A 12,377-nucleotide genomic window follows, 5' to 3' on the forward strand; every position below is an offset into this window, starting at 1 on the left:
AGAGGAGGTCAAAAAAGAGAGATGTATTAGCCAGACTTCTGGGAGAGCTCAGAATCCCTGATTGGCTATCCATCACCTCTCACAGTGTGTAGAGCCCCAAATTCACTTCTCCTTGCTCACTCTTTCACCTCTTCCCACTCTGATGATTCAGCGATTCCCATTTAGAGATGGCTCCCTTAATCCAGAGGTATTTCACATCTCTGTGCCCTTGCTTACATGGTTTCCTCTACTTTGAATATGACTCCCTCAATATGGCTTTCAAAAACCTACGTACAGTTACAATAGTATCCAAAAGAATGAAATACCTAAAGAATGACAGAATGAGTTTAACCAATGAGGTGAATAGCTTATACACTGAAAACTACAAAATATTGCTGAAAAAATTAAAGAAGTCTTAAATAAATGGAAAGACATTCCATGTTCATGAATTGGAAGACTTAATATTGTTAAGATGACAACATTATCCAAAGCAATCTACAAATTCAATGCAATCCCTATCAAAAGTCTAACAGCCTTTATTTTTTTCCTGAAATGGAAAATTTGCCCCTCAAATTCATATGGGCAAGGGGCCACAAATAGCCAAAACAATCTTGAAAAAAAGGACAAATTTGGAGGATACACACTTCCTTATTTCAAAACTTACTACAAAACTACAGTAACTAAAGCTGTGGTAATGGCATAAGGATAAACATATAGACCAACAGAATAGAAGTGAGTCGGAAATAAAAAGATTCTCAACATCACTAATTATTAAAGAAATGCAAATCAAAACTACAATGAGGTACCACCTCACACTGGTCAGAATGGCCATGATTAAAAAGTCTACAAATAACAAACGTTGGAGCGGGTGTGGAGATAAGGGAACCCTCTTACACTGTTTGTGGGAATGTAAATTGGTGCAGCCGCTATAGAAAACAGTATGGAGGTTCCTCAAAAAGCTAAAAATAGAGTTGCCATATGATCCAGCAATCCCACTCCTGGGCATATACCCAGACAAAACTATAATGCAAAAAGATACATTCACCCCTATGTTCATAGCAGCACTATTTACAATAGCCAAGACATGGAAACAACCTGAATGTCCATCGACCAATGAATGGATAAAGAAGATGTGGTACATATATACAATGGAATATTACTCAGCCATGAAAAAAGAATGAAATTATGCCATTTGCAGCAACATGGATGGACTTAGAGATTATCATACTAAGTGAGGTAAGTCAGAAAGAGAAAAATATCATATGATATCACTTATATGTGGAATCTAAAATACGACACAAATCAACATATCTACAAAACAAAAACAGACTCACTTATAGAGAAAAGACTTGTGGTTGCCAAGGGGGAGGTAGGGGAGGAAAGGATTGGGAGTTTGAGATTAGCAGAGGCAAACTTGTATTTTTTAATTTTTTTAATTAATGCACTTTTTTTTGGCCACGCCACGCAGCTTGTGGGATCTTAGTTCCCCAACAAGGGATTGAACCCAGGCCATCGGCAGTGAGATTGCAGAGTCCTAACCACTGGACCACGAGGGAATTCCCAAACCTTTATATATAGTGTGGATAAACAACAAGGTCCTACTGTATAGCACGAGGAACTATATTCAATATCCTGTGACCAACCATAATGGAAAAGAATATGAAAAAGAATATAAGTATATATAACTGAGTCGCTTTGCTGTGCAGCAGAAATTAACACAACATTGTAAATCAGCTATACTTCAATAAAGTTTTTTAAATGAGTCAGAAATAAACCTTTACATATATGGTAAATTGATTTTCAACAAGGGTGCCAAGGCCATTCAATGGAGGAAAGAATAATCTCTGCAACAAATGGTGCTGGGATAACTGGATGTCTATATGAAAAAAAGTGAAATTGGACCCTTAACTCATACCGTATACAAAAATGAACTCAAAGTGGACCAAGAACCTGAATATAAAAACTAAAACCATAGAAGTCTTAGAAGAAAACATATCGGTAAATCTATATTTCCTGGGATTTGACAATGGGTTCTTAGGACACAAAAAACTTGAGCAGAAGAAAAATAAATTGGACTTAATCAAAATTAAAAACTTTTGTGCATCAAATGACACTATCAAGAGACTGAAAAGACAATCTATAAAATGTGAGAAAATATTTGCATATTATATGTATAATAATGGTCTATTCTCCAGAATATATAACAAACTCTACAACTCAACAACGAAAAGACAAACCACCCAATGAAAAAATGGGCAGAGAACTTGAATAGACATTTCTCCAAAGAAGTTCAAATGACCAATACATACATGAAAAGATGCTCAACGTCTTAAGTCATTAGGGAAAGACGACTCAAAACCACAGTAAGATACTTCACACCCATTAGAATGGCTACAGGTTTTTTGTTTTTTGTTTTTAAATCAGAGTTGGTGAGGATGTAAAGAAATTGGAACCCTTGTACATTAGGAATGTATACTGGTACAGTCACTGTGGAAAGCAGTTTGGCAGTTTCTGAAAAAAAGTATAGAATTACCATATGACATAGAATTACCATATTACCACTGCTAGGCATATACCAAAAGAACTGAAAAAAGTACTCAAATACTTGTATATGAATGCTCATAGCAGCACTATTCACAATGGCCAAAAGGTGGAAAGAAGCCAAATATCCATCCATGAATAAATGGATAAACAAAATGTGATGTATATATACTTCCTGTACCACACGGCTCCCTGACTCCTCAGATTTGATATTTTTTTATCTGTACTTTGGAGTATATTCAACAGATTAAGGTCTAGTGCCCAACTAGCTTTTGCCATTTCTTCATAGGTTAGTGTCCCCCTTCTAGCCTATGAGCTGCTTCCAAAGTAGTGATAATACCCTGTTCCTGGCACACGCTAAATACTCAAAAATATTTATTGAATGAATTGATTTCTTTTTCACTATTTCAAATCAGATACAGAATTATGTATTATGCATGTTTTATATATCAAATGCTTGGATTGTACTATTCTTTTTCTTTCATTTCTGTCTCTTTTGCTCATCAGATTAGAAACTCCCCCGTAACAGTGCTCTGTAAACAGCCCATAGTAGCTATTGCTGTTTTACCAGCTGCAGTGTCTTTCCTTCTTTGATTTTCACCACCCTGCAGTGAAAAGAGCCATTTGAAGAAAAACAAGAATTGCCTCTAATGTGAAAAGCAACTTATGCAAATCTGAACACTTGCCAGGGTCAACGTGACAAAAAGGCAGAAGTGGTGGGAGAGAGCTAAGCAGCCCACAATAAGTCCATGTTGCATTCGTTTGGTAACAGATGAGCTCTTTTCCAAGGTGACTGACATGCACATCAGTACACAGAGCGGGAGGAGGGTTGGAGTGAACTGCCAAGCATTTCAGCCTCTCCAGAGAGCAAGTACATCAAGAACAACTGAGTTGGGAGTCTGGCAAACTGCCAACTGCACAACACCCATCCACCAGTGGGAACACAAAGGGCCTTCATTTTCCTCTGTCTCTGAGCACACTGATTAAAAGTAACAGCTGTCCCCTTTCTCCATGAGACTTTATTATGATAATTCCCTACAAGCCAAGGGCTTGCTGTGAAACTTCCACATCATTCTTCAGAACGTAGTCTGGAGATTACCTAAAGATTTGAGAAGCAGAGATTGTAAACTATTATCTACACAAACTATCTCGAAATAAGCACACCCATTAGTGCCAGTTGTTCAGAAAGATTCAATGACCCTAGCTATTTTACAACTCTTTTCCAACCTCATAAAGGCATAACACTCTGGGATCCTGTCTATTTTATTTTATTTTATTTATTTATTTGGCTGTGTTGGGTCTTCGTTGTTGTGCTCAGGCTTTCTCTAGTTGCAGCGAGTGAGGACTACTCTTTGTTGTGGTGCGTGGGCTTCTCAATCCGGTGGCTTCTCTTGTTGCCGAGCACAGGCTCTAAGCGCACAGGCTTCAGTAGTTGTGGTGCGCGGGCTCAGTAGTTGTGGCTCGCGGGCTCTAGAGCACAGGGTCAGTAGTTGTGGCGCACGGGCTTAGTTGCTCTGTGGCATGTGGGATCTTCTCAGACCAGGGCTTGAACCCGTGTTCCCTGTATTGGCAGCCAGATTCTTAACCACCGAGTGGGTGGTAATTTTTAAAAACAATCATTCACCACTGATAGTTTGAGAAACACTGGTCTGGAGGAATTCAACCTCTGATAAAACTTCAGCTTTACCTCGCTTCAGGAGAGAGCTAGGGAAAATGCATTCCTCAGTCTCTCCTTCCTCCCACACTCTGACCTCTGTTTCTCCCTGGGGCCAAACCCAATTAGAAGCCAGACGGCAGAAAGGCCCAGGTGATACAGTGTACAGCCAACCAGGTCATGGAGCAGGGCAGAGAAGGACAGGAAGTGGATCTGGTGGAGCAAACAGAATTAGCTGTGCTCTGGGCTGTGACACTCATTCGCTGTGTGATCTTGGGAGAGTTACTTAGTCTCAGTGATCTTCAGTTCCCCCCATCCCATAAAATGGGGATCCTTAGACCACCATCCACTTATTCCACCACTCTTCATTCACTTGCTTAAGCCAGAGACCTGGCAGTCATTCAGGTCCCATCCAGTCAGTCCTGAGCATCTCACCTCCATAATGACATTCACACGTGGCCCCTCCTCTCCATCCTTACTGCCCTCCCTGAGCTGAGCTCCTCTGCCTTTGTCCATTGTACTGCAGCAGCCTTCTGACTGGTCTTGCTCTCCTCCAATGCATCCTCCAGAATGACACCTGAGGGATCTTTTATTTATTTTTTTTAAGACTTTTTTTTGATGTGGACTATTTTTAAAGTCTTTATTGAATTTGTTACAATATTGCTTCTTTTTTTTTATGTTTTGGTTTTTTGGCCCCCTAGGCATGTGGGATCTTAGCTCCCCGAACAGGGAACGAACCTGCACCCCCTGTATTGGAAGGCGAAGTCTTAAGCACTGGACCGCCAGGGAAGTCCCCTGAGGGATCTTTTAAAATACAGATTTGGCCGACTGATTTCCTAGCTTAAGTACAGAATTTGAGAGTGAGCATTTAAAACTACTTAAGTGTTTAGAATGCTCGAGTGGTTTCGTTTTGTTTTGGTTTTGGTCCTCAGGTTATAAATGTTTTCTTATGCTTCTAATCATGCTCTTTTCCTCTGTTTGAAATGCCCATGCCCCTTCTTTGCCAGCTAACTCCCTATTCATTTTTTAGAACTTGGGGAAATTTGTCTGACCACCACACCCACTAAAAGCAGGGGGCTCCTAAATGCTCTTACTGTACACTTTATTACATCACTTATTCCTGCATTGTAATTAAACTTCCTTTTAGAAACTGCAAACCCCTTGAAGGAAGGAACTACACAATTTTTGTGGTTGTATTTCCTTGCCTATAGTACCTGAACACAATTAGTACCATGTATATACATATATACACACACATATATATATATATATATATATATATATATATATATATATATACCCTCTATATATAGTTGAATGAGTTGTTAAATAAATGAGAATTGGGATGGTCAGCTAAGTCTTTATGGAAATGGAATTTGAGCTATATGGTTTCTGAAGAATAGATAAAATTGAGATGGCCAAAGAGGAGGGGAGAGAGTTTCTGGTTGGTTTAACAAATTGAGTGGAGGCAGAAAGACCAGTGTGATTAGTGAGTAGATGAGTTTGAATGTAGGAGCTAAAGATGGGAGAGGTCAGTTGAGGTCCAATGGAGGATTGCCATGAATTCCACATTGGAATTTGTTTTGTAAACTGGGAGTGAACTGAGGAGTTGAGGTTGAGCCTTGATCTTTCTGAAAGAAGAATGAAATTATATAATAATGTGTCGGGAAGATTACTCTTCCTGGGATGTTTACAATGAATTGAAATAAAAGACTAGAAGCAAAATGGTCATTAAGAAAATTCTTAAAATAATTCATGTGAGGGGGTTAAAAGTCTGGATTTGGATTGTTTGCAGTGGATATGGAAAGGAAACGAATGAGAAGAAACATTAAAAAGAAATAAGTTATAGGGACTTCCATGGTGGTCCAGTGGTTAAGAATTGATCTTGCAATGCAGGGGACGGGGGTTTGATCCCTGGTCAGGGAACTAAGATGCCATATGTTACGGGGTAACTAAGCCCACGTGCCACAACTACAGAGCCCATGAGGTCTGGAGCCTGCGCACCGTAAGGAAGAGCCTCACACTGCGACAAAAATCCCGCGTGCCTCAACTAGGACCCGACACAGCCAAAAAATAAATAAATAAATAAATATAAAAAAAGAAATTATAAAAATTTGTTAAAATAATGGTCTTTAATGAGTAGCATAAATGCATGGAACTCAATATTTACTGATTATTCGACACTAAAATTCTAGTCAGTACTAACGACAGAAATAAAGATGGTACAAAACAATGAGTTAATAAATTCAGCTGTTTTAATAAAGTTTATTATTGTTATTACTTAAATTTAAAAAGCCATGTGGAAAATTTAAATCTCAGGCAAAGATTTTACATTTTGGACTCCAAGGAGCTGTTACAATATCTACTGCCACCTGCTGGCAGAGGAGAAGTGACTATAATCTCCTAATTGCAAATCTACAAACTTAAGTCACGGTTAACGTTATACAGTCATCGAAATGTCAAGCAGCTAGATGGTATAAGGGTTTCTATTCTTTATTGTATGCTCTAATTGCTGTATCACTACCAGATCAAGAGACCCTGGGAACCTGCTAATGGCTGATCAAGCTTGGTATCTTATCCCATTTTAATTTTACCCCTATTACTGAGTGGTTGTAGGATTTCCTTAGTTGTTTTTTTTTAAATTAATTTTTATTGGAGTATAGTTGATTTACAATGTTGTGTTTAGGATTTACTTAGGTTTACAGTTTCCTCACTTCTAAGATTTGAAATGGTGAAGCTTTTCTGGTTGCTTTTACAAGGTTATTGAAAGAAAGAATGGAGAAAAAACATGTTGAAAGGTAAAGATACTCTTTTTTGTACCAGGCATCAGTTTTGTTCTACAAATTGATTATTTTTTAATTTTTGTTCAATACCGTAACATTTTTATTTTCGCCATGTTGTAGTAATATGTTTTAAAATCTAGTAGAGGGATACTACATTTAAATGAATATTGATATGTTAGTGTTGATAATGCTGGATCCATACACGTATCCTTAAAATAGTCATGCCCTTTGATCCAATACTTTTCATTTTGGAAACTTAAGAAAGCAATCACAAAACGGTGAAATAGCTTCATTTACAAAATTTGTATTGCATCATTTATAATAAAAAGAAATTGGAAATAATGTAAATGTTCAATAAAATAGTAATTGTAAACAGTGCTATAATCATAAAACAAAATATTTTACAGCCATCAAAATGATATTCATAAATAACTTAGAATTACATGTGAAAAATATTTTATTTGGAAAAATGCGTGTTATGGTTGCAACTATTGTATATAAAACAAAATAAAATTTTAAGAATTCATGCATATAAAAAAACTAGAAAGCAATATACCAAGGGTCAGAGTTATTTGACTATGAATATCATTTTCTTTTCTTTTTTTTATTGTGTTAAAATACACATAACTTTTTTTGGCTGCGTCAGGTTGTTGAGGCACGTGGGATCTTTCGTTGCAGTGCTCAGCTTTCTCTCTAGTTGTGGCATGCGGGTTTTCTCTCTCTAGTTGTGGCGCGAGGGCTACAGGGCACGGGGGCTCTCTTGTTGCTGCACGTGGGCTCTCTCTTTGAGGCACATGAGCTCAGTAGTTGTGGCACGCGGACTTAGTTGCCCCGAGGCATGTGGGATCTTAGTTCCCCTACCAGGGATGGAACCCTCGTCCCCTGCATTGTAACGCAGATTCTTTACCACTGGACCACCAGGGAAGTCCCAAAATACACATAACATTTTAAAAAATTATTATTATATTCTAATCCACCATTCTCCGTGGTGAATTACTAAAATCCCATATGGGTGCCTAACAAATATTACGTATTCTATAAGTATTCATTTCTTTCTTCTACCTAACCACTCCTGGGAGTGGTGAGAGATTATGTGTATTGCTTTATATTTTTATTCTTACTAATTTATGGAATATTTTCATCTTTTCATTATTTGATATTCCCAAATGAGACCATGTATTCTGAATCTGTGTCAGAATATTAGCCATGAATCCATAAGAATGTAAATAGGTGTGGCTGACTGACTGAGGCAAGAGTCATGGTGAGGTGCAGCATCTTAGCATGATCACTGTCTAGGTACTTATCTGCAATTAGGAGTTTGTCTTTGACCCCATAGGATTAGAAACTCTTGTTAACTGGTTTCCTCAGGAGTGATCAGAATAGAGCCATTTTAATCACACTCACAGGAGACTTCCCTGGTGGTCCAGTGGTTAAGAATCTGCCTGCCAATGCAGGGGACACGGGTTCAACCCCACATGTCATGGAGCAACTAAGCCCATGCACCACAACTACCGAGCCTGTGCTCTAGAGCCCGAGAGCCACAACTACAGAGCCCGCGTGCTGCAACTACTGAAGCCCGCGCGCCTAGAGCCTGTGCTCCGCAACAAGAGAAGCCACCACAATGAGAAGCCCACGCACCACAACAAAGAGTAGCCCCCGCTTGCCGCAACTAGAGAAAGCCCTCGCGCAGCAACGAAGACCCAACGCAGCCAAAAAAATAAATTAAAAAAAAATTTTTTAATTTAAGTTAAAAATAAATCACACAAATAAACTTACAAACAAATTTCGATTTTTTAATTTTCATTGAAAATCCAGAACATATGTTAACTCACTGTGATAGACCTTATGGAATCACAGTTGTAGGAGTGATTAATGGACTCAGGAAACTCCAAAGCCCAGTATGAATGAGCTAGCTCCAAATGCCCTTTCCCTCTGTTGGGATATATCTAATAAGGGAGATGACAACTGTAGTAGAAATAGATGATTGCTTCTTCTCTTTTTTTTTGATCATGCTGTGTGGCTTTTGAGATCTTAGTTCCCCAATCAGGGATCGAACCCATGCCCCCTGCAGTGGAATCACAGAGTCCTAACCACTGGACCGCCAGGGAATTCCCATGATTGCTTCTTCTTATGCTGAGAATTCTAATTTGTTTAGGATACACATTCCTCATTCCCCTAAAACCATGAATTTTAGGAAAGCTGGCATCAGTTCTAGACTGAGAGAACGAATCTTGTTTGGCCTAATTTCTTTTCATGGCTACTACATTCTTTTTTTTTTTCTTTGGCTACTACATTCTTCACGCTAGTGATTGATTTAGGGAGAAGCATGTGGTTCCACTTAGGCCAATGAGACATTCGGGGAAGTTGACTAAGTGGGCTTTCTTAGATCTTAAATCTAAAATTATAAAACTCCTAGAAGAAAACATGGGGGGAAAGCTTCATGATGTTGAATTTGGCAAGAATTTCTAGGATAAAACACCAAAGCAGAAGCAACAAAAGAAAAAAACCAGATAAATTGGACTGTCAAAATTTAAAATTTCTGTGTATCAATATGTCCGATAGGGAGTTAATATCCAGAATATATAAGGAACTACATATAATTCAAGAACAACAACAACAACACCAAAACCACAATTTAAAAATAGGCAGGGCTTCCCTGGTGGCACAGTGGTTAAGAATCCGCCTGCCAATTCAGGGGACAAGAGTTTGAGCCCTGGTCTGGGAAGATCCCACGTGCTGTGGAGCAACTAAGCCCGTGCACCACAACTACTGAGTCTGTGCTCTAGAGCCCGCGAGCCACAACTACTGAAGCCCTCATGCCTAGAGCCCATGCTCCACAACAAGAGAAGCCACGACAATAAGAAGCCTCACACCACAACAAAGAGTAGCCCCCGCTCACCGCAACTAAAGAAAGCACGCCTGCAACAACGAAGACCCAACACAGCCATAAATAAATAAATAATAAAATTAAAATTAAAAAAAAAAAAGATGCTCAACGTTGTTAATTATCAGAGAAATGCAAATTAAAACCACAATGAGATAACACTTCATACCTGTCAGAATGGCTATCATCAAAAAGACCACAATGGTGATCCAGTGGTTAAGACTCTGCGCTTCCACTGCAGGGGGCATGGGTTCCATCCCTGGCCAGGGAACTAAGATCCCACATGCCACATGGCATGGCCAAAAAAGAAAAAAGAATTATGTAATAAAAAATCATTTAAAATAAAATAAATTAGAACAAAAAAGACTACAGGTAACAAATGTTGGTGGGGATGTGGAGAAAAGGGAACCCTCATACACTGTTGGTGGAAATGTAAATTGGTGCAGCCACTGTGGAAAACAGCCTGGAGGTGCCTCAAAAAACTAAAAATAGAACTACCATATGATCCAGCAATTCCACTCTTGGATATACATCCGAAGAAAATGAAAACACTAATTCAAAAAGATATATGCACCCCAATCTTCGTAGCAGCATTACCTAAAATAGCCAAGATGTGGAAGCAACTTAAGTGTCCATCAACAGATTAATGGATAAAGAAGAATGTGACATATATGTATACAATGGACTACTACTCAACCATAACAAAGAATGAAATTTTGCCATTTGCAACAACATGGATGGACTTGAAGGGTATTATGCTTAGTGAAATAAGTCAGATAGAGATATGATATCACTTATACGTGGAATCTAAAAAATAAAACAGGGCTTCCGTGGTGGCGCAGTGATTAAGAATCTGCCTGCCAATGCAAGGGACACAGGTTCGAGCCCTAGTCCGGGAAGATCCCACATGCCACGGAGCAACTAAGTCCGTGCGCCACCACTACTGAGTCTGAGCTCTAGAGCCCGCAAGCCACAGCTACTGAGCCCACATGCCACAGGTACTGAAGCCTGCGCACCTAGACTCCGTGCTCCGCAACAAGAGAAGCCACGACAATGAGAAGCCCGCGCACCCTAACGAAGAGTAGCCCCCGCTCGCCACAACTAGAGAAAGCCCGCGCGCAGCAACGAAGACCTAACGCAGCCAAAATTAAATAAACAAATAAATAAATAAATAAATAAATTTATATAAAAAAATAAAAATAAAACAAACTAGTGAGTATAACAACAACAAAAAGGACACACATATAGGAGAATAATCTACTGGTTACCAGTGGGAAGAGGGGAAGGGCAATATAGGAGTAGGGGATCAAGAAGTCCAAACTACTATGTATAAAATAAATAAGCTACAAGGATATATTGTACAGTACAGGGAATATAGCCAATATTTTATAATAACTAAATGGAATATAGCCTGTAAAAATTATAACTATGTTGTATACCTGAAACTTTTTTGTTGTTGTTGTTAAATTTATTTATTTATTTATTTATTTATTTATTTATTTATTTATCTATTTATTTATGCTGTGTTGGGTCTTTGTTGCTGCGCATGGGCTTTCTCCAGTTGCGGCGAGCGGGGGCTACTCTTTGTTGCGGAGTGCAGACTTATTGCGGTGGCTTCTCTTGTTTCAGAGCATGGGTTGCAGGCGCGCGGGCTTCAGTAGCTGTGGCTCGTGGGCTCTAGAGCGCAGGCTCAGTAGTTGTGGTGCACGGGCTTAGTTGCTCCGCCACATGTGGGATCCTCCTGGACCAGGGCTTGAATCCGTGTCCCCTGCATTGGCAGGCGGGTTCTTAACCACTGTGCCACCAGGGAAGCCTCCTGAAACTTATATAATGTTGTACAGCAGCTATATCTCAATTTTAAAAATATTTTTAAAAAGCAAAACAAAACCAAAAAATGCGGAAAGGGCTTTAGACATTTCTCCAAAGACAATATGGCCAATAAGCACATGAAAAGATGCTCAATACCACTAATCATCACAGAAATGCAAATTGAAATCACAATGAGATATCACCTCACATTCATTAGGATGGATAGTGTAAAAAAGAAGAGACAGAAAGTAGAATGGTGGTTGCCAGGGACTCGGGGGAGTGGGGAGCGAGGAGTTACTGTTTAATGGGTACAGAGTTTCAGTTTTGCAAGATGAAAAAGTTCTGGAGATGAATGGTAATGATGGTTGCACAAAATGTGAGTGTACTTCAAAAAAGTGGTTAAGATGGTGAATTTTATGTTATATATATTTTGCCACAATTTTTAAAAAGAGAGAGACCCAAGAATGAAACAGTTCCTTTTCTAACTCCAGTTTTTAATGTGGAGTGATGCCTGGAGCTGCTGGAGTTTCAGTAACCATCTTGCAACCATGAGCAGACTACACAATACTCTGAGGGGAGCAGAGCATAAAGACAGAACCTGGGCTCTTGATGATAGGCTTAAGTCCCTGAATTAATGATCCTTGGTACAGCTATTCTTCCAGACTTCTTGTTTTATAAGACACTATGGTATCCCTTTTGTTTAAGTCCTTCTGAGATAGGTTTTCTG

Source organism: Eschrichtius robustus, chromosome 17 (assembly GCF_028021215.1).
Source record: "Eschrichtius robustus isolate mEscRob2 chromosome 17, mEscRob2.pri, whole genome shotgun sequence".
In the NCBI taxonomy this organism is placed as follows: domain Eukaryota; kingdom Metazoa; phylum Chordata; class Mammalia; order Artiodactyla; family Eschrichtiidae; genus Eschrichtius; species Eschrichtius robustus.